Source organism: Dermacentor albipictus, unplaced genomic scaffold, assembly GCF_038994185.2.
Source record: "Dermacentor albipictus isolate Rhodes 1998 colony unplaced genomic scaffold, USDA_Dalb.pri_finalv2 scaffold_21, whole genome shotgun sequence".
Classification (NCBI taxonomy): domain Eukaryota; kingdom Metazoa; phylum Arthropoda; class Arachnida; order Ixodida; family Ixodidae; genus Dermacentor; species Dermacentor albipictus.
In genome coordinates this window covers 176,425-184,846 of record NW_027225575.1, presented here as the reverse complement: position 1 = coordinate 184,846, position 8,422 = coordinate 176,425, and the positions used below count along the sequence as shown (strand labels likewise).

General features: G+C 47.1%; 1 pseudogene; it reads right to left on the bottom strand.

Moving 5' to 3' along the window:
* Window positions 1-1,732: 1,732 nt before the first annotated feature.
* Window positions 1,733-3,266, bottom strand: LOC139052340 (speckle-type POZ protein pseudogene; annotated as a pseudogene).
* Between the last annotated feature and the right edge of the window lie 5,156 nt (window positions 3,267-8,422).

The window sequence follows — 8,422 nt, the reverse complement described above, 5'->3', positions numbered from 1 at the left end:
ACGATACAAATTGTTAAGGAAAAGACATCTAGAACTTCCGCTTGCTAAATTAGGAATAATGTTATCATCAGAAATCATACTATCTTTCGGTGCGTCAGTTATAGCGGTAATAATAATAATATATGGGGTTTTACGTGCCAAAACCACTTTCTGATTATGAGGCACGCCGTAGTGGGGGACTCCGGAAATTTTGACCACCTGGGGTTCTTTAACGTGCACCTAAATCTAAGTACACGGGTGTTTTCGCATTTCGCCCCCATCGAAATGCGGCCGCCGTGGCCGGGATTCGATCCCGCGACCTCGTGCTCAGCAGCCTAACACCATAGCCACTGAGCAACCGCGGCGGGTAGTTATAGCGGTCAGCCACAGGGACGTGTTTCATGCCGTTTGCGGTTACATACAGTCAACAAGATGAATAACTTTCTTGATTTTTGTCTTGTAATTTGTTTCTTTTGTATGTTTCCTTTTCTTTCTTTTTTCTCATCGAACTTGTAAGACTTCAAAAGAAAAGGTAATAAATTTCAGCACGCAATTCTTGGCAAATCCCCCTTTGTGGGTATGAGCCATAACATGAGGCCTACATCGTCGTCATCATCATCATCTGTGGCACGAGCGTGAGGCGCAGTATGGGAACGCTTGCATGACGAGTGGTATCGGAGTCAGCTGTGGTAGAAGAGGGCGACGTACGTGGGAGCAATGGCACAAGCGCGTTCGCGTGGTTACGAGGAGGGACGCCGACGCTCAACGCAGGAACGGGTGCCTAAGAGCTGCGCTCTAAAATGCAATTGCAAAGTTATCAGGCTTACCACTTGGCGCCCACTCAGTCCGCTATTCGTGTGGCGCAAGCCCTCGTGCCTGCACTCGGGGCAACCTTATTCCGTGGGTCGAGACGCGAAAAATCTTTTTTTCTTCATTTATTCATCCTTGTTCGCCCGCATTCCATACCCCTGTATGCCCTGAGGCATTAACCCTCACATTAAAACAAAGAAAAAATTGGAGGCTTATCAATGTTAAGCCTAGTGGATGCGAAGCATCCACTGGGCTTAACCTTAGCGTATCCTTAGCGTTTGGAGGCATCTTGACCGCATACACGCCCGGCGCAAAGACGCTGGCGCGGTTGCGGGCACAGAGACTGACGCGACGGCGGGCGCGCCGCTTCATCCCTGGCGTGACGTCACATATCACGTGATGCAGCGATGGTGGCGACGCCGCCGCATCGCGCGCGACGGCGCGAAGCGAAGCGTGGAGGCCTCCGCCGGGCGACGTCCGACGGCGCGATATGAGGCCCCATCTGCAGCCGGTGTGACGTCATCACGTGACGTCACATCATTCGATCTCACTTCAGGGTCAATGGTGGCCACCGCCGGGAGGCGTTCGACGGCGCGATATGAGGCCCCATCTGCAGTCGGTGTGACGTCATCACGTGACTCATGTCAGGTGACCTACTTGAAGGTCACTTGAAGGTCAATGGTGGCCACCGCCGGGAGGCGACCGACGGCGCGATATGAGGCCTCATCTGCAGCCTGTGTAACGTCACCACGTGACGTCACGTCACGTGACCCCACTTCAGGGTCAATGGTGGCCACCGCCGGGCGTCGCGCGAAGGCCCGAACCTACGTTAATATGCTTCGCATAAAAAACCTTGTATAAGTGGTGTCACGATATCAAGGTTTCAAGCCGAGCATTCTAACTGCTAAGCCACAGCTTTTTTGTTCAAGCGAAATGATATATGGCAGAGTTGAGAAGAATTTTATATCACCCCCACCCCCCTTCCAAGACAGAGTTTACAAGGTGACCATGTGGGTCCTTACGACGACCAGGCTATCAAATAGGCCTGTGCGAAAAAAAAGTCAGTAAAAATGCTAAATAGCATTTTGCTCCAGCACACGGCACAGTTTCTGTAGTTTGTACCTAGGACTGCTTGAAGCGCTTGTGGGGTGGCTCTATGGCCGGTACCTGCTGGGTGGCCAGCGCCTGGAAGGCCTCTGCGACCAAGTGCGGCTGCCTGTGGATGATGTTCTTCCAGCCCGCAGTCTCTGCAACACGCGTGGCATGTCTGGCGTTGATGAAATCAATGGCACGTGCTTTGAGCTGCTCAGCACCGTGCATGTCAGCCAGACTGAGCACGTGCGCAGCTGTATCAACAGATATACTTGACGCTAGGGCCTCCTCACACATGACCTTTAGCCGTTCTAGGGCGTACTTGGCAGCGGCAACCAGAAGATCATCAGCCATGCTGTCAAGGTTGGGTGCTTGGCCAGTGTAGATGAAACGCAGCATTTCACGCAGCACCTGATGGTCCATGTCTGTGATCTCCACTCGACTCTGCTTCTTCTCTTCCATCTCGTGCTCAAACATGGCCGCAAATACCGGAGAGCGAGCCGCGAGGATGGCTTTGTGTGCATACAATTCCCGGCCATTGACGCTAATGATGACATCGCTAAACTTGCGGCTCTCAAAGAGGTGCCCAAAGTCGTTGGACATTTGGCATTCGGGGACCTTGAACTGCATGACGCTGTTCTGTCCGGAGATGTTCACGGTATTAGCAAGAACGCATACCTCGCAGAAGATGGTAAGCTTGTCGTTTGGAAGGAGTCCAGTGGCCTCGTTGAGCAAGTCTCTTTTAATAATGTCCGAGTAGCCCCAGTTTTTGCCAGGAAGAAAGGCGTGCGCCTTTTTAGACTCTATGACCTGGACCATTTCCTGCTTTGCGTTCACGATGGAAAACTTGAACTTGGCACGAACTTCACTCTTGGTGCCAGATACTAATGACAAGAACAGGGACAGGTAGTCCTTGTTCGCCTCGTCCAGGCCTTTAGGGTACAGCTCTAGGCGCCACTTCAGCTTGTCGTTGGCTCCGGCAGAAAATGTAGAGCTTTTCAGCGGTTCTTCGGTCTCTTCCTGACAAAAACTGAAGTTCTTGATAGTCCACATGTAGGAAAACCTAATCACTCTCACGTGAGTGTAGCACCAGCTCTCGGCCACGGGTGCGTGGACCTCGATCTGCGGAGGCGGATTCGGCAGGTGGGGAAGTGCCACTGGGCTGGATAGCTCCGGGCGTACCTCATCGGACGCGGCAGCGGCAAGGCGCCGCGACGACGCTCGGCCCCTTCTTCTGTTCATGGCTGCAGCCGGTAGGTGCTTGCAGGCAGTAGCCTTGCTGGCGGCAACACTACTGAAGGCGGTGACAACGCTGCGGCTGCGGCTCAGCGTCCACCATGGGTCGACTGACCGAACGGCCACATCAGCGCCGAGATCGCTGTCTTGTCTTGTCTTGTTTTGTGTCCCAGACAGTGGCGCGTACCCACTATGGGGGATTGGCCAAGAAGCAGGCGGTTTTCCGTAAGGTTAGAAGTATAGAGAAACTAGATTTGAATAGTGGAGCGTGGAACGATAGAACTGTAATTTAGAATTGCAATGAAAGTATTGGTAAGAATTTTGATAAAATAAGTTAACGGAAAGAAATTAGGTAATAGAAACTATGGATAATTGTCGAAAATCAGCAAGGTACTCTTTTTGTCTCTCTAATAAAATCGTAAACAGCAAGAAAAGCATCCCTGTGGCTGGTTCCCAGTGAAGTTGCCCCAAAAGAAAGAATGTTTGTCGAGGTTAGTGATAGGCCAAGTTTGGTAAATGAGTATTCTAATATTCTTCTTTGTCTTAGAAAGCGGCGGCATGAGAGAAAATAATGTTCAATAGTTTCAGGTGCACTGCAATAAGAACATAGAGGGGACATCGCGAGACCAGACCTGTGTAAGTAAAAATTTAGAGGAGGTATACGGCATCTCAATTTAGTAAAAGATACTTCCAATTGTCTTGAAGGACACCAATTAATATTCCATGGGAAGCCAAGATGGTGGAATTCAGAACATGGTGTTAGCATGGATATTGCAGAATTTTGAGTTATAGCGAAATTTCTGTACCTTGCCGCGGTGACATAAGCTGATGTCGGCAAAAACAGATATGATAAGACCGTTAAGGGATGCTCGTGCGAGTGAATCTGCCATTTCATTCAAGTGCAACCCACGATGTGCCGCTACCCAAAGCTAACATACTTTTCGTAAGTACGGAGGTATCATCGAACGAAATGTTCTTTGAATTGCTGAATTTAATGATGCAGTTAGTGCTGTGCATACAGATAGTGAGTCGGTCACGATAACAGCTAATGGGTCTTTTTGGGGGAGTTTTCGTAATGCTAATATAATCGCTAATAGTTCTGCCTGAAATATAGGTGTGAAGTCGGGATGGCGAAGGGAGTAGGACCATTGAAGAGATTCAGAGAAGATCCCCACTCCTGCCTTCTCAATGCAAACAGAAGCGTCAGTAGCTACTACGTTGTCAGTGGTTAGCTGGTGCAGGTGGCCATGTAAGATATTAATTAAATATCGCCTTGGTAATAGTTTAGCATGATTAGGAAATATGTCCTCGAACTCAATTTTGAGGTCTGTGAAGGCATCATTTGAATGGTAAACTTGGCGTATGGATACATCCAGTTTTTGTAACTGTGCTTGTACGAATACTATCTGAGGGCTGTGCAATCTCGACCACGATACTTGGAAAAACTCAGCAGGTTCAGTGATAAAGGCATATTGCGTACGTCTTTTTGAAAACTCATAAATTTTTAAAAATGTCTGAACCGTAAGCATGCGGAATCTGCAATCTAGGGTAGGTATATGAGCTTCCTGATATAAAACAGCACTGGCAACAAATCTAGGAAGCCCGAGGCATGACCGTAGAGCTTCTCTTTCTAAAAGTATGAGAGGTTTAATTTTGTAGGCGGGGCCACCGGAAAGTATCGCGCAGCCGAATTCTAATATGGGCCGAACATACATTTTATAGATCATCAGTAAGGTATCCCTGCGTAGTCCAGAGCGACGGTGGCTGAGCCGGCGGAGCATAGCTGCGGCTCGTTCGGCCTTTGTTTTAATATGTTGGATGTGACTGCACCAGGTGAGTTTGCCATCGTAAATGACTCAAAGGTACTTGACTTCGTCAACTTGAGGAATGATTTCCTGTCGGTATTGTAAAGTAATTTGCACCTGTGCAGTTAATGGGAATACCAATACCGCACTTTTGCTAATATTTAACGACATGCATAACCCCTCTAGCCATGTCTCCAGCATTCCTAAGTAATTCTGCAACGACTGTTGTAGTGAATGTATATTATTTGCGGGCGTAAAAAATGCGATATTGTCCGCGTAAACACAAACATGTACTTCCGGACACAAAGGAATTGTGCTTAGCAAAATATTAAATAATATAGGGGAAAGAACGGAACCCTGTGCTACACCTCTTGTCTGCTTGTGTTTGGACGTCGAAATGCCGTGTTGGTAACAATAAAACTCTCTATCTCTTATAAATTCATAGATCCAAACAGTTATATATTTAGGGGAGTTCGTAGACTGAAGTTTATCGAATAGAATACCATGTTTTACATAGTCGTATGCTTTTGATACACCTAGCGCCACCAAAGCTGCGTACTCTCGTTTGCGGCGAGCAAGTTTAACGCGGATCTCTATGTCTATATGTGCGCACCATATGGAGTGGCCGGGACGAAATCCAATTTGGCAAGGACTGAGAAGGGTGTCATCCTCCATAAAATTTGTTATACGGCCGTGAAGAACTCGTTCTATTAATTTGACGACATTGGAACTAAGAGAAATTGGTCGTATGTTGTCTAAGTCAAGTCCAGCTGATTTTTTCTTTAATAGTGGAATAATTTCAGCTACTCTCCACCCTCTTGGAACCCATGCATTCTTGAGAGAGAAATTTATTATGTTTAGGAGGTCCTGAGGTGCATTATCAAATAAGACTTTTAGCATTCCTGTTGTAATTCCATCTGGACAGGGGGATGACGCTGGCAGCGAACTAATAATGCATTCAATCTCTGTCGCTGTTATTATCTCAAAGTCGTCTGCCAAGGGTGGTTTCTTTAGGTTTAAGGGCAATTTATGTTTGAAACGTTGCGCAAGTCCTTGAGCAATTTTTTCAAGTGATTCCGATACTTCTTTTGTAGTTAAAACGACAGAATCGACATTCACGGACGCCGGTATAACTTTACGAGATCTAAGAAATTTAAACAGGGCCTTTTTATTGCAAGACTTTGAAAGGTATGTGTAGCGCTTGGAATCATAATCCTCCTTAGCTTTTGAGTCTGTTCGTTTAAATGTAGTAGCTATATATGTATAATCAGCCCAATTAGCAGGACTTTGGTTGAATAAAAGTTTCTTCCACGCTGCTTTTCTACGTCTAAAATCTCGCCCGCAGTCAGAATTCCACCAGAGACAATATGATCCACCCTTAGTGGATTGCACAACAAACTGAGCTTTTTTTTGATGACTGTTTTAGAATGGAACATAGGTTCATTGCTTTAGTATCCCTCTCCATGCCCTCCTGAGCGTGTAAAGCTGACTTTAATGCATTTTTAAATTTTTCGTAATTAACACAAGTGCGCACATTACTATCTAAACTAGTTAACGGGGTAAGCAGTTAAAAAATTATAGGGAGGTGATGACTGTTAGTTCCGGAGTCTACAGTCTTCCAGGAGGTGACAGACATGCTCGAGCAGGGGCGTAGCCAGGGGGGAGGGGCTTATGGGGCTTCAGCCCCCCCCCCGAAATTTTTTCGTGCTGTCCATGCACCGCCGACCAAAGCGACCCCCGGCGTCGGAAATCACTCTGGATTTTGTCTAGAATGTCTTTTTGACGCTCGAAAAGACATTTAACCGCGAAGATTGCGAACTCGGGCTGGATTTCGTGGCAACGCCCATACACCGGCAGTCACATAACGCCAAGCAGTCCCATCCGAGCACAATGTTTCAAGGGCGCTTTGATGGTGAGCGGGCTCGCCGCGGCATCTCACTGAGGCCACGGAATCTATGGAGCGCATGGATATCAATTGCGAAACCTTATGGGTATAAATCTCATAAGCTCTTGATGTGAAACGTGCATTGACATTTCCAAAGTTGTGCTTTAAATTTTCAGTTGCGGACCTTTGTGGGTTTAATGTTGTTATAAACATTTGACGCCAAAGGTCCATTGACTTTTCTAAAGTCTTACATCAGAACATACAACGAGACAAGCCAAATCAACACACTAGCAGACGAGTTGACAACGCACGCAGCGAGGTCCAATGAGACGAGTGTTGGGGTGGTTCATTTGTGCCGTCATGTCACATAAAAAAATATCAACACTTTTTTAACCTACGCCAGAACAACCATGTCACGACACTATAGCCAGCCAAAGTAACTACGTTCTTATTTATTTTTTCTACTTTGACTTTTATTCGCCGAGAACACATTGAGCCTCTTCAATTTTTTTTTTGTTCTCGCTACCCTACCCGCGGGCTGCCAGAGCGAGCCAGAGCGCATATGTTTTTCTCGTATGGCCCCGACCACCGCGCGGTGCACTTCGGTGGGCGTTCGGTTTGCTCTGGCCGAGTGGATTTTCACCTGACAGAGTTTTGGAAGCTTTCTGGCTAGCAGACGAGAAAAAAAAAATAAAATCAATGGTCGCTCGCCGCCATCACTGTGGGGACTCGAAGGATTGCACCGCGTTCCTTGAGCGGAACCTTTCCAGAAAGCCTTGTTTCGCCGATGTAGGATACTGAGCAGTATGCGTATGGTTCTCAGTGGGCCAATCGTCTCAAGTTTTCTTCGGTATTAATTCTGTAGCCCCATTAGGTGCCCAATGTAGGCATTCGATTCTAGCCAACATACTTTCCTATGCGTTTTTTTTTTCCATTTCGGTGCCTCCGCCCCACAGAAAAAAAATACATTGTTGCGGCGCAGCGAATTGTCGCATGGTGAAAGTTCGATTTTGATACTTCTTTTGCGGAAAGTAATGGGCGACGGGACGCTTCAGTTGCCGGATACGTTTATTGTATTATTGCGAAAGCAACTATATGGACACTCCAGGCGCATTCCTGCCATCGCCCTCATGTTTCGTATAAAGTACAAGGGTGATAACATCTTGACCACGCGCTGCATGCTGTATATGCGAGTGAAAGCGTAGGAGGGGAGGTTGAATAGGTGAGCCGACGATGGTGGCTCAGTCTTGTGTGTGCAAAGGAGAAAAGCAAGCGCGCCGCCTTTCGTCGCGCGCAATACATCGGGGGGAGTCGATGGAATGGGGGCGGAATCTAGGATTCTGTGAATCTATGATTGTGCAACATGTTTATTTGCCTTGTTTGACGCATTATATACAGTTACTTCTTCTTACCTACATAGACTCATTGGAGACTTATATGTATACTTAAATATCTTGTTGCGATGTTTTGTGTATGCATGCAGTGAACTATGTTTCCACTGACACTTTCTTGTCCTTTATCAAGCCGTATTTTCACATTTGTATATCCCATTGTATCTTTGTATATCTAATGTACGAGGGCGAGTCAAATGAAAGTGCGCCTACCCTAACCGCGC